Here is a 15,213-nt window from a genome sequence, read left to right as displayed (position 1 = left end):
AGAAAACTTTGCTTAAGTTGTCTCACCTCTCCAGTAGATCAAATATCTTCTAGGAAGACAAACTTCAGACAACCTCTGTTTCCTGTTAAGCATCCACACCACTACCCATGAATGCTCTCGACAAGGCTTTTCTCAAAGCCCACCACCCTCCCACTTCCTACTGGAGAAGGATTAATGGTTAATTGCAGCCAGCTGCTTGAATTCTTTCTCTCTCCTTTCCTCTGTTACAATTCAGGTGTGTAAAACCAATTGCATAAGGCTGTCAGGCTGGAATATTACTAGTGAAAATTCACTTTGTAATAAAATCACTGGCTTATGAGGTGGGAGGCAAAAGACCAACTTTTCAATTTTCTGTATGGACCAAAAGATCAAGGAAGGACTTCGATGCAAGTCCTCCTCTCCACCCAGTCTGACAACTTCCCTGAAGGAGACCTTTAGATGTGACAGGCAATGAACAGTTAAAGCCAAGCATACATTAATCATTCATAATAAACGAGATGACATAGTATAATGATACTTGTTTTCTCTTCCTCATTGTCATAAACAGCCAGCCAAGAAAACAAACAAACCACAATCCTCCACAAAAAAATTCTAAATGACAGTGAAACCAGCTTGGAGCTTCAAGCTTGACTCTGTGTTGAAGAAGCCATGGCACTGTTACAGGGAGAAACAAAGTGTCACTGAGCTGCATTTTTTGGTCTAATTGTTAGCCGTGTAATCATCTCAGAAAAATATTTCTGGAGTTACTTCACACCTCTCCTATCATCTCTTCAATGGGAATGAGATGTAAAAATCTTTTCCAGAGAAACATTATTCTGGAAAAAAGGACATATTCCAAGTAAAGCCAAATGAAACACACAATCCCAATTGGACTATGTATACCAAAGTCTTCTGAATTCAACCTGGGGTCTCTATACAACATTCTGCTCAAAGATTTATGGCCTGAAAGCATACAAAATACAACCAATTCAGAGCTTGATAAAGAAATGTAAGAAATGTCTTTTTAGATTCATTTTGCTTGCTCATTCCATTCTTAAAGTTGACTTTACATGGAAATTTGAGTGAGCTGTTGAAATTTGGTCAATTGTCTGCCTACTGCATCTTGAAAATGATTCCAGATACATGAATATTACTGAATTTTGCCAATATCAGATAATGAATATCCAAAATTTGAACAGTTTTTGTTAAACATACATTACATGCTCCCTGCTCCTTGCAATGAAGCTTTTTGCTTGATTTTTTAAAACGGGAAGTCCTTTAAGTTTCTGTGCTGTCTACTTAATTTCCTTCTTTTTGACAAAAAACTCACTAAGTTCAATTCTTTAGTCTATTGTTATACATTTATAACAGTGAATTTCTATGAAATCAATATTATGATAATTCAATACAACAATGAATACGTCTATTGTAAAAAAATGGATGAACAAAACTAATTCAAAATTGCTAAAAGTATAACAAAACTGTATTATATAGTATTATATAGAATTTGATTTCTTACGTAACAAGAACAATGAGAGATTCTACAAAATAGGGTGTAAAAAAAAAACAGTTTCAGAAAATAAATATTGTGCAAATCAGAACAAATATCAAGTCAGAGCTCCCTTGAACCGCAAGTATATGTGGCCCCAATTTATTTCATTATCAAGAAGAAAATCAAAGAAAAGAAAAAGCCCAGAATCAATTTTATGTGCTTTTTACCTAATCAAGCAATGAAAAGTCTGATTTTTGTTTTCCTTCATAGAGAGGGGAGGATGGAAGAGAGGAGCTGCTCCTATTGACAGCAGGAAGTTTTTCAGTCTGCCTAGCCACTGCATCTTCTATCTAATAGCAGATAATAACAGAGATAAACTGAAAACCAAGAACAACCACAACCTGTTTTGCCAAGTCAGAAAAATGGGAGAAAAATATCAAAAGAGATTATTTGCTTTTTGCATAATGAAATAGAAATATTCATTAGAATAAAAGCCTACTTAATGATGAATTTCGATCAATTGCAAACCAAAGATCGTAAAACTGAGCAGCTGTTATTAATTAGAGAGTTATAAATTAAATATAGTTACAGACTCAGAGTATAAAACAGTATACTGTTTACTGTTTGGTTAAGTTCTTCCTCAAGAAGGAAAACATGGTTGATTTTTTTGATATTTTTGACAGCCACCTGATTTATCCCAGAAGTATTTACAGTCCTTGGCAAATTACCTAAGAATGAAAGAAACTGATGAGTAGTTCACACATTTTTGTCCCTATCCCTCCATACCTCCAAGTTCAGAAGTCATTATGCAGTGAAAATTATCTAGAATGCAATAAATACGGTTTTTGATCAAACAGATGAATCAAGTCAGCAGATGGTAGATAGGACAACCAGTCTGACATAGTCTAAACAATACCACGTGAGTCAGCATGTCTGAAAAAAATTGCTCTAGATTGGATTCTTCTGCTAGGTCTCAGATAACTGCTCCTCGGCACCCTTGTCTGCTCCAGGTTCCATATCCTCACTGTTTCCGCCTGTTTCTCATCCTCATCTACTCCCATTTTTCTCTGCCTATTTCTAACGTAAGAATGAGCTGTCAATTCATTAACAAAATTGCCTAAGATGCTGACAAGACTGCAGAGAAAACTGGTGAGTTTTCTTCTTCCCAAGAGAACAGGCTTCAAGAGCAGTTGATACAGTTGGAACAGGAATCTGTATAGTCCCTGAAGTAATATTTTTCTGTACTGGTAAGACCTAGAATGTTGTCCCCAGCACAGATACTCATGTCCCACAGCGATCCAACAATCTCTATAAATAATAATGTTGAATTTCTACCCTGCCCAGCCCTCACAGCATCATCCTGTCTGTGTACCCAGGAAAGCTTCTTCACATGACGTTTCAAAATCAAGCTCATGCTATGCAGTGCATGCTACGTGGAAGCTGAGGCTTTTCCAGAAACACTGTCTAAAAGAGGATGCTTATGAGAAGACTTCATAAGAAGAAGAATTTCAAGAAATGCAAGAACTTCACAAATTCTTGGGACCCCCTCAGGGATTGGTATGCTGGCTCGTGCTTAATGCACCTCTGTGGTAGACTGAACAGCTGTACATCACAACATCCTGCAGCAGAAAGGCAGTGACAGGGTATTGTGTGGCAGCCTAGGTTACTTTAGAAAGCAGCCCAGTTTTCCTCAGTATTGTCACCAGCTCTCACCACATGCACGCTGCATTTCCAATAACAAAAGAATTCTGCAGTAAGTGCCAAACTGGATTCTGTAGATGTGAATCAGTAAGACTGCTGAGTTCAACAGGTACATCTCATTAAACAGCCAAGAATTCATCCCATAAAGCCAAGACAGGAATGAATCAGATCTACTGCACATTGCACAGCTAAGACCATTTCATCACACTGTGAGAAAAGAATATGTTTTAAAATTTTGGTCACTTCATGAAGCAAGTTTTTCCTCAGTCTCTCTATATATCATTAATGTGTATCTTATTATAAACATCAAATATCACATTCAAAAATGAAAACCATCAAATTGATGAGCAGGGGCATCTTTGGTTTAATTTCCTATGTCTTTTCCTTTCTGATTAGATATTATTTCAGTGACTGCTTCCAACCTACACAAATGCATTCATAGTATACTTAATGCTTCAATATTTCATATAAGAAATTTTATATTCTTTTCAGTTCTTAAAACAGTAACTTTAAGCAATGCTCTCCAATCAAAAACTGCAGAAATTTTCCTAGAACATGAATTATTCCACTATTAAGAATAATAACTCAATTAACTGAGCATCATTTAGTGCTATCCTATATTGACATAAAACTCAGTTTTCTTAAATAATAATGTTGTTAATAATATTTCTTAAATAACAAAGTATTTATTATTATTATTGGCTTGATTTTCAGGGATGTTGAACACCACTGTAGATTAATACTGAAGTAATCAATGACTTCTAGAACCAGCCTATTGAAATCCTAGCTAAACCTGAGGAATTCCCATTGTCAGTCTTCTACTTCTTACAGAGTAATGGCTAGGATAGTATCTAAGTTCTCCTAAGTAGTGTTCATTTGCAGTCATTCCGTTACCCAAAGTCATTCTATCAATAAATTTAAACAACCAGTCTCTGAAAAAAGTATCTGATTTTGACACTTGCTGGTGAAAGCTGATCTTTTATATGATCCTTAAGAAGCTCAGAAGAAATCAGCACCAGATTCTTATGCAACACAGTTATTAATAAACTTTGGCATATTCTTTTAATTCATTTTCCCAGGAAAGCAGGAGCACATATTTCGGACAAATCACTGTAGCAGAAGTCAATACCTTCTAGCCATTATCATATTTAAATGAAAATCAGCAACAAGACAAAAGGCTTACAGTGATTTAGAAATTAGAACAGCAAATTAATATTTGACAATTTCCTCTAAATGTCCGGCTCTTAAAAAAAATCACAAAAAAGTCATACATTAATAATTTGAATGTGAGCCCAAGTGATGGTTTTAGAGTTCTCACATGTCAGTTACCAGTAAAATCTAGAGTTTGTCTAGCATTCAGATAATAAGGTATCACAGAATGATCCAAAGCAAATCCTCGAGGTAAATAAGGACAAAGAGTTACTTTTGTTTAATTCACATAAGTTACATGTCCCTTAGGAAGGAAGGCATGAATCATCTTTCAGAGGTTCCTACATTCTCCTTTGACTATAGAGGGAGCCTAGACAGCTAACATCAAGTAGCTGTCTTTTAGATGACTTAATTTGAGTCATGGAAATTCACTCCAGAAGACTACTTCTATGGCAAAAAAAGAGAAAATATTGAATGTATCTGACATGAAGTGATCACAAAAAATTGTACTGCTAGGAAATCAGAAAACCTACCTCTATCAGACATTGATAGTGGATGTAGATAACATCTTAGGCCTTTATTCAGTCTTAATCTCTGAGAGTAAAACTTTTGAAAGAAGACAGAAGAAGGATTTGTTCAACCCATTATTAATTTATTCACGGCTTCATTTCAAGTGTATAATGGAATCTGAAATAAAGGTTCTATTGGAACAGAAACAAATACAAACATGCATCAAACTCTCTTCTGGTCAGCTCTTCAGAATCAGGCCTACTTGGCTTTTCTGGCAGATGGAAACTTTTATTGCTGTTGGACTTGTGAAGACGACTCAGCTCCAGAGAGGGAAATGAAGTTTTTATTCCCTAACCTAAAAAGATGTTGTCAATTATGCAAGGCAGTTATGTTTAACTAAGAAAAAAAATTGCCAGTAAGCATATATTCTGTGGGTTTTGCTCTCCAATAGGACAAAAATGGGATTAATTCATTTTTATTATAACTTGATCTGAAACAATGCTTCAGGAAAGAATTTGGTTATAAATTTACGCAGCTACTTGCAGTACTGCATTTTAGTTGTGACAGTATTTTCCTGTGGATTTGCCCCAGCTGTTGAGCCCTGAATGCCTGTTTCCCAAGCTAGTGTTGCATGTACCATTTGCATATATAGTACATCTTCATCAATGTCAAATTCAAAAACAGCCTCCTGAATATATTTTGTGCTTTATATTCTAGTGGGCTTTAAATCTTTGTTTAAAGGCTTCTGTCTGCTCTTTTTATTTTGGAATTTAATTTAGTCATAGAAGGTTAATTAGCCTTTAGATTTATTATTAGAGCAGTGAGTCAGCTCTTTCTCCCCACTCTTCCTGTCCTGTAGGATGGCCAGTTTTATACTGGAGCCTCAAATAAAGAGAATGTGATTCATAATTTTATGCAAATATTCTACCAGCTTTAAAGGAAATGTTGATGGAAATCTCTTCAGTTCTTGTCCATGCAAGAATCCTATTCCACAAGATTTCATTAGAAACACTGGAAAAAATACAAAGTGAGAAAAAGGTTTGTGTTGAAATTTTACATCTCATTTATGGGCAACTATTTACATTAGCTGGGATTTCATTACTAAAGAGAGGAGCAGGCTGCAAGCTGTCTAACTGTTCTGCATCTGGACAGGTTATTAGACAAAATCCAAATGTTTCACAAGAACCCACCAACTTCATCAGGATTTGATAAAACACTATGGCAGAGCTTTCCTCCAGCGGCAGCATCTGCGTGTAACTGAAGTGTTTCAATAATCTTCTTTTGTAGAAAATCTTTTTGCAATTTAACAAGAAAGGACATTATTTCAATGTCAGAATTGTTGGAATTGAAATCCAAGATTCAATCTGCTCTAGACATCTACCTACCAACTGTAAAAGAGCAATATCCTCATTTTTGTTTCTAATTACTACAATTTGGTCTACTTCAGGTCATGTTAAGAGGGAAATAAGATGGAGAAGTCTATATGGCTCATCAAAGAGTCATATCATCTACAGACAATGGATTGCTGTGGCTGACTGTGGGACACATCAGATGACAGGTATTCCACATTCGGAATAGGCCAGTAAGATTAAGTAGAATTATGACTGTATCAATTAGACAAAGTTATTCCCATATCAGGTGCAATGTAATGCAAGCAAAGGAAAACATGTGTAGAAAGACAGTTCAGTTCTACTGTTCTTAGAGAGAACTGTCTTTGCATATTCCATTATTGTGTGCAAGTCTGAGAATGTCCAAAGGCAAAACACGGAAAAGCCAGATGCAGAGGGATTTGAAAGAGTTCAGTCACTGTAAGTATTATGTGTAATTTGAATTGCATTTTTATAATTCCCTTATACCATGTTGCTATCTTTTACCTTTAAGAAAGTTAAGGTACCATAGCGATACTAATCTCACCAGAAGCTAACCAACTAAGAGGTGGTTAAGCTGATCACTCTAGCTGCCCTCACTTGAAAACAAACAGGTGCCTTCAGGGGGTGTCTAATTTCATTCTAAGTTAGTATCCAAGATATATAGGACAAACTGCTTATGAAGATACTTTGTTCTCCCCATTGATTATAGTAGGAGCCTGGACTAAATGCCTAATTTTTGGATGACTAGAGAAGACATTCAGAAAAATGCAAATTTGTGTTTCAAAAATCATTTATGAACTGAGTTTTAACTAGTTTTAATTGATAAAGACTAAGCGGTGATGAGAAAGCTCTGAAAAATATTAGCTACAGCCACAACCTTGAATGTTATGTTGTTTCAGCTTGTTCAGAACTCCTTTTCCTTCCTCCCCTCTTTACATTTGAAAATAATGAGTCCCTTGACCAAAGAATTGTTTGGAGGGGAATGACAGTAAGAAACTGCCAGCTGGCTTTAAAACACCATATAACATTTCTTCAGTGCACTCACTAAGAAATGGCAAAAAAGAAAAAAAGAGTTTGAAAGAGATGACACTCATTGAAAATAAGATTTTTCTAAACATACTTAAGTAAATCCACATGGGAAGAAAGGCATAATGGCATGAATATGCAAAAAGAGATAGATTTGTAGATTTGTCTGCACTTTTGTGCAAAATTTCTAAAGAGAGAAGTAATTAGATATATAAACATCCTGATCAAACATAGATATTTCTTCTGAAAGTGTTACTACAGATGTAGGAGAAGTTCTAAAGGAATGATCCTAAAAGTTTCACATAACCTGTTCAGAGGTAAAATACTCTAAACATGGAGCAAAATTGTAACTACTGAAGTCACTACTGCTGCACAAAGGTGACTATAGTAATACAGGACCTAGAATAGAGCTTGCAGATACAATTTCACGCTGTTATGCTTGCACATTCAGGGAAACAGTGATGGAAACACTACACCTTCTAGCAACTAACACAGTGCTTATTGACAATTTCCTGCTTTAAGATACTGAAGCATGTCATGAAACTCGATCTAGACACTCACTCTCTTCAGAGTGCTTGCAAACATGACACATGAATGCCAGTGAGGCTTTGGACTTTCAGCAATAAAATAAACGAGTCTGATCCCTAGCTCACCTTAGCTATGACCTTGAAGACACTAACTAGCTTACTGCTTACTAGCCACTTGAAAAACACAGGAATGCAAGCGCTTCACCAGTGAATTAGAAACTATGGGGAGAATCCAGATCCACAGAAATTCACATTCTATTTGTAATGTTATTTCATAATGGGTTTACAATGCATTCCTGTGTCACAACTGTGAGCAAAGATAAAGCTTGAAAACTCCTGCACCAAAACCTCTGCATTCCTTTGAAATGAAACTTTCTGTAGTTGCCTAAAGCTACCCCATCTTAGTTATCACCTAGCATTTTTGACCCACGGAGTAGACAGTGTAATTGGTAGAAATACATGCCCTGGGCCAATTTAAAGACCTACATAATACATAGAAATGGCTGGGAGGAAGAAGAGAGGATTCTTCTCTCTAAGATGTGCTTCAGTTTTTGCACATCTCATTCTTTCTTGCACATCTATGTAATTGAAATGTCTCTATTTCTTCTCTAAGCTAAAATATTAGTTGGAGACAAATATACCCGATTAGATAAAAATGGGCTCTTTGTGAAGCAAATTGTAACTTTGTTGACAAAATCTGCATATCTGCATCAGACTTTCAGAGACCAATGATTTTCCTTAACTCTCAAACTGCATCTTTTTATATGACACTGACAATGGCCACATTTCAATGACTTTTCCCGCCTGCTTTGTTTTATCTATACCTACAACTGCTTTAAAGTTTCCAACACTGTTGCATATGGGAATCTGCACTTAATCCCCTGAAACCTTTTTCTGTTTTGTCATACTTGCAAAAAGGATACTTACTAGAGGGAGAATGAAGGAACAGTCAGAACTCTTTGAAGTTGTGGGTATGCTTAAAGGGTGCACAGTTACTAATACCTTCTAGTGAGGATCACAGCAATTCACAGAATATGTTCACTACAGTGAAAATGGAAATAGGAATAAAATTACCCTGGTTAGTCATTCAGAAGCAATTAAAAGTGTTGAAAATGTTCCTGTACATGGAAGTTTTAGTCACAGAGTGATGATGTCTTGCCCACTAATGACAGGTTTTACACCTAAATGCAATGTTAAATGGCATACAAATGAAAGGCTCTAAAGTTACAAGGTAGCTGTCATAGATTTAAGCCATAAATGTCAAAAGCAATGCGATTTTGTAGTTTCTAGCCATTCTACTCCAGAACACTTCAAGCTTGACTGATGGAAGCCAAGGTCTTGCTGCTTCTGTTCAAGACAGTGGAAGAAGAAAACAGCATGTCTGAAATAGAGACCAGTGGGTAATATTTACATTACTGACTTCAGGCATATAGTTCAGGTGCTTGAGCCAACAGACACTTTTCTAAAGGGCAGTTCAGGTAATCTATTTTAGAAGTCGGTCATTCTCCCAAATCCAATTACTTCAGAAATAATCAAGGCTCTCTCAGCCTCTAATGTTAACACTGAAGTGAAATACCTAAACTGGGCAATGTAAATTCTATGCTCCCAAAAAGAAGGCAAACAAAATCAATAGCAACTTAAAAAAGAAAAGAAGAACAAAAGATCTTATTGTGGATGAACTCACTACCTCTAGAATAAATAAATTATCTGGATTTTAGACTAAGAATTCAAAGGTAAAATTCCTTTTCATTTCAGTGTTGCCAGGATTTTACCATGGTCTACAATTCCAAGTTTACTGTGATTGTACTACATACACTTAACTTTGCTAAGTACTGTGTGTACAAGAGCAGTAGAAAAGAACACTTTCATTAATGAGGCTAAGTGAAATATTAGAATAGACATTCCTTGTAACTTAAGTTCATACAAACAATGAGACTGGGACAGTCCTAGGAGAATCTTTTCTGTTTTAACTCAAATAGTATTTACAGGTCTTTCATGTCACAGTGTGACGGTGTGCCCCCCCGCAACCTGACCTGTCATCTGTAACTCTGCTCAAGCGACAACCACCAGTGTAGGTCGTGATGGATGTGTCGGGTTGTGATAGCTATATCTGGCTCTAATTGGACTCTGGGGAGACAGAAAACAGCACAATAGCCAAACGCTAATTGGGCATGTGCCAACCAAAATTTGGCTGGTATGCAAATATGACTGTGAGTCAATCATCTTATCCCATAAATAGGGGACAGCCCAAAGCCCACTGAGCTCTCCTGCATAGCAGTGGGCTGCATGCCAGGATCTCCCCCTGAGTAGGGACACTTCTCAAGGTTTACTCCTCGAGGTTGAGAAATCCCTTACTAGCAACAGATACTGGGTAAGTGACTAATAGCATGCTGAAACCTTGCAAACTTTTTTAAGTTGCATCTTGGATTGATCGTGCACATAATCCCTCAGACATAAACCATTGACCAAGTCTGGGACTAAGATTGGATCCAGCCACATCCAGACTCCTCTGAGAAGGAGTTTGGAAAGCAAGGGGGTCCCTTCTGAACCTCATTGCTCAACAGAGAGTCTCCTTGATGATTTTGTCTGACCCTGTCCTCTATGCACTAAGTAACCAAGTGTACCTTGCCATCAAATCTTGTTAAACCACTGTCTTATTTACCATTGAACTTTGTTAAATCACTGTCTTATATCAATAAAATATATTGCTGCTTCTCTCTTATGAGTGAAGCGCATCACTCATCCGCGACACAGCAGTATAAACTAGAGGCATGAGCAATGTTCTGGGACTTTGTTGACCTTACATAAGTAAATTCACTTTGCTGTTACTGTGTTCTCATCTGCAAAATGGGGAGAATGATACTTACCTCTTCTTCTTGAAAGGAGATATCACAGTCTTCACCAGGGAGCTAATCTATGGTCTGATCATTCCACTGTTGCTCAAGCTTTTATTGGTCTGAGAAGGGACTGGAACTTTGTGGGCATGTGCTGGCCTCCTGTGCTAGAGTGACTATCACTCCAACAGCATCTGCCAGAAAAACAATGAGCTATGTAGGTTTTTGTTCCTCCTTTCTTTGCACTCCCCTTTGTTTCTCCCATTTCTTCTGCAGGGACAGTGGCTGCAGAAGTGTACTTACAGAACAAGAATGAGGAGGCATGCTGAAAAGTACTTCCTTCTCTCCCAGGAATTACTGGTCCACCAGCGCTATGTAAGTCACAACAAGGAGCTTTAGCAAAGGCAATACACGCCTTCTAGCAGCAATCGACATTCCTAAACCACAGTGAGCGGGGAGGCAGGGAAGGGTACTGCACAGCTGTATCAATGCAGTGTTATCATTTGCAGTTGCACCATAGCAGGCCGTGCAAATGGGAAGGATGGGAATGCCAGGCTTTCCCTAACTTCCTCGCAATAATTCCATGCCTACAGTCTGTGCTGTTCTTAACTGGAATCTATACTTTTGCTTAGGAGTTTGAAAAGCTGGATATATCCAATGCCCACTACAATATGTGCTGCAAAGGGCCACCCTTCTTTAGAGACCAGAGCATTAGGATAGTTCTGTAGCTAGAATATAAATTTGATTGATATTAACAATCATATTAAAAAAGCATGGTAGAAAGCTGGAATGCTTTTTGTGGTTTAACTCTTGCAGAAATGACACTCTGCAGAAACTTAATGAGGCTTCAATGGGCAGCAACTGCGTGATTGAAGGTTACGTTACTTTCAGTCATGAGAAATTTTATTCTTCTCTGGAGCAGAGTTACTCTTAAAAACAAATTAAATTGATTGTGGTAGTTTTTCTGATGTGAGCTCCAGTTTTTCTATTGTTTTTAGAGATTGTAATGAGTTGAGTAATCACCTAGATTGCTAGGCAACTGGGACATATTCTAGCAGTTCTTGTGGCAAAAGGCCAGCCCCTTTACACTTCTCCATTTTATTAGATACTCTCACATTTTGGGCATCAAATTTTCCCCAAGTAGCACACTAGCTTACCCTCATCCTATTTTTGTGCCCATAATTAACAGAAATCCCCAATTATAAAATTTTTATGATTAATTCAGCAGCAGTCATTTCCCACTGATCTGCTCTGCTGAATTTGGCTGTGCACTCTAACTTGTTCCATCTATTTATCCTACATTTTAAAAGACTGTTGACTGATCCATGCTTATTTTAAGATCTTGAGCTACCAAGCACATGCTGTAACCCTGAAACTGGAAATGTTATGGGGGGGTCTGAGTATCAGCTAATGAGTATAACATATGCTTGAAGTCTAAAGAGAGAGTTTTCATTCTACCACAGTGTCCACTCATGTTTCCTTTTCTTTATTTGCAGATGCATCTTAGATTCTAACACCAATTCCCAGGTGGATATCACCCCAGTTTAAACGGGGAAAAGAGAGAGGTTGTGTCCTATATTGTGGCTACATCACATGAACTACCATCACACTGTGTGGAACTAATGAGGGCAAAGATCTTTTTGTCTCTTCCCGCTTGTTGTGTCCTTCCTTTTTTGGCTTTAAAATTTTACAGTACAGATTGAACCAATGTTGTGTATATCCAACCTATGTGGCTTTATTATATTCCTTAAGTCAGTCAGGATCAGATTCTGAGCATGATTCTAATTCCCTTATGTTGCTCTGTTGCAAAGTGCTGGAAAGTAGTAAGATGGCTAAGAGGAAGTTGCCTGAAACAGGGAGATTGCTGGTTGCATAGATAGGAGGGATTGTGTCCATCTGGCTAGTGAAGGAGCTACGATAATGAGGGATCAGATAGAGCAGGTAAGTAGGTTCAGGCTTGTGGATCAAAGCAGATCTCTGGGACAGTTAGAAATCTGGACTATCTACTCTTTTTCTTTTCATTTCTCCCTCCTTCATCCAAATTTATTCCTGTCTCATACTCTGCCGACTTATGTGGCTAGAACTGGATCTCAAATTCCTTTATAACTTAACAAGCATAAAATTTACTTTTGGAGTTATTTAGATATTTACCCACATTAAAACTTTTGATACAAGTTATAGTCCAATGAAACTGACTTTTCCTAAGTTTCTAGCATGATATTTCAAAATGAGGTTTGGAATCTCCACTTTCAGATCCTGAGTCTGACCCAGCACAGACCCACTGGCTTTAACTGATTTCATTTCACTGGTACAACTTTGCTTATACTTGTGGCCATCACACACTAAAAACTATGAACTGATTTTTCTTATATACTACCCTACCAAACTTTTCATTCAGCCCACTTGTATATTCAAACAGTATTCTCATGGGAAGATAATGGTCTGTTTTACATGCAATGGCAATAGATTTTTACAGGATCATTTCAGGTTTTATACCCACATCATTAACCCTTATAAAGACTATAGGCTTTATTCTTCATGTACCCTTTGAAATTCCCCAGCTGTCATCTGTCTTCAGACCCCTAATAGCTGAATTTCTCCCTTATGATCTTCACTTACATTAGTACCCCCTTACTGATACTTTCTTTTTTACTGCTTTCCCTCCTTTTGAATCTCTGCTCCTTCAGAAATCAAAACTGTCCATGTGCTCTTTACTTAATCCTTAACTACTTAAAGACTACGTCTCAAGCCTCTTCTGATCTGACCAACGTTACTGATTTTCACTCAGCCTCTCTGTGAAACTGAGTGGAGTAGTAGCTTTAGGTTCTCAGGCAGGTTGTCATGCTGTGTCATCCCTGTTGCCCAACAAAAGATGATTATCATTTGTGTTCTTTTTTGGTTCAAATTGCCTAAAACAATGAGGGGGCCATGTTGTAGCCTGTCAGAGAGTTTGTATAGGGTAACTCTCTGAATAAGTGTTAAACTCCCTGGCTTTGAGGCATAAGGGCATGTGAGAGCACCAGGCCTGCTGGAGTAGCGTCTAAGGACGATCCTGGGCAGAGGGAACCAAAGCTGGTGTGGGCTGTGCCATTCAGTACCTCCGTAGTAGAGTATCCATCCTGCCCCTGTCCCCTAAGGGAATTGTGCCCGCCTTCTCTTAGAAGGATTTGGCTGACTCACTTCAGAGGGTAACCCTGGGGCAAATGAGGGTGGGTAGTGGTACGGGGACAGGTCCCAGGAACAAAACAAGGACCAAGACTGACAGCATAGGTGCTCCCTGAAGAATTCTACTCCAATTTCATGCCTCCATAACCATGCTGTTAATGGTACTCACTGGAACCCATATTGAACTCGTTAGTAGATGAGCCAAGGACCTGAACAAGCATAACAAAGAGACTACATCAAAACTTTATAGTGAGTCAGGATAGAATATACTTCATACAATGCCTGAAACGTTATCAAGGAATTTCTGTCTCTGATTCTGTTAAGTCATTCCATTTCACTTCAAGGGAATATATTCACTTAATATAAAAAGGATCAAAACTATGTAAAATATCCAAGTTTCAACGATAGCAGTGAAACATATTTCATATTCATATTGTGTTAAGATGATGACTTTGCTATCACTGCAGCTTAGAGTGAATGATGAAATGAAATCATTGCTCTGTGTACTCAATATCCTGAAATTTAAAGCAAAACTGGCTTATTATTCATGAAGTTCTGCCACATGTGGGTAGAAACTATCTGCAAGAACGAAGTGCCTGTATCTCTGGTTTAATGCAGTGGAATTACTTTTCTAGGTAAAGATGTTATTTGCCAAAACCCAAGAAGCAACAGCTCTGATATTTCAGTTTTTGACTCTATCAGGACCAATGCTTTAAAGTAGGGATTACTTTTTAAGTCTATTTTGCTTTTCAATTAACCCTTTACAGAATGAGCTGTATAGCCAAAAAGAGGATTTTTGCAGAGTTTTTAAAAGAGCTGTCTTCCCTGTCTACTTGATATATACATGACTAACCTACTGCACATACACTGACTCTGCAAGTACCCATCAGTATTGGTGTGAGAATACTCATGGGTCAGTACTCCAATATACATAATAGATAGGATTCCAGAGACTCTTCTAATCACTGCATTAAATTTTAAGCATTAAATCTCTTGCCTAGAAAGAGTCAGTTAAGTCTATTTTATCTGTTACATGACAAAGCAGGCACATTCTAGCTGGTTGTGGTGAAATATGGCTATGAAGTACTGAGATGACAAATTTCACAGGAGGGACAAGGTATGACTTTTTCTTTAATTCCAACAGCCCAGTTTTAGTAATTTAAAGTACTATATAAGTTCTAAATGTTTTTAAACTTTACTTTTAGCAAGAACCTGATCTTTCAAAGGCCTTAACTGTCATATTTAAGGATCTGAAAGCACCAGGACTTCCCAGAGGCATTTTTACAGCAGATTTATCAAAGTGCTCAGAGGTAAGTGTGAAGATCTTCACGGAGCCTCATTATCACTCGACAAAAATTTGAAGAACAACAGCATACAAATGCATTTATCAAACTGACAGCTTGTTGCTGAAAAATGACCACTTCAAGGAGATGCTTAATTTATCTGCTATTGAAACACTA

This window comes from Dromaius novaehollandiae, chromosome 15 (genome assembly GCF_036370855.1).
Source record: "Dromaius novaehollandiae isolate bDroNov1 chromosome 15, bDroNov1.hap1, whole genome shotgun sequence".
Lineage (NCBI taxonomy): Eukaryota > Metazoa > Chordata > Aves > Casuariiformes > Dromaiidae > Dromaius > Dromaius novaehollandiae.
Note: the sequence above shows the minus strand (reverse complement) of the source record.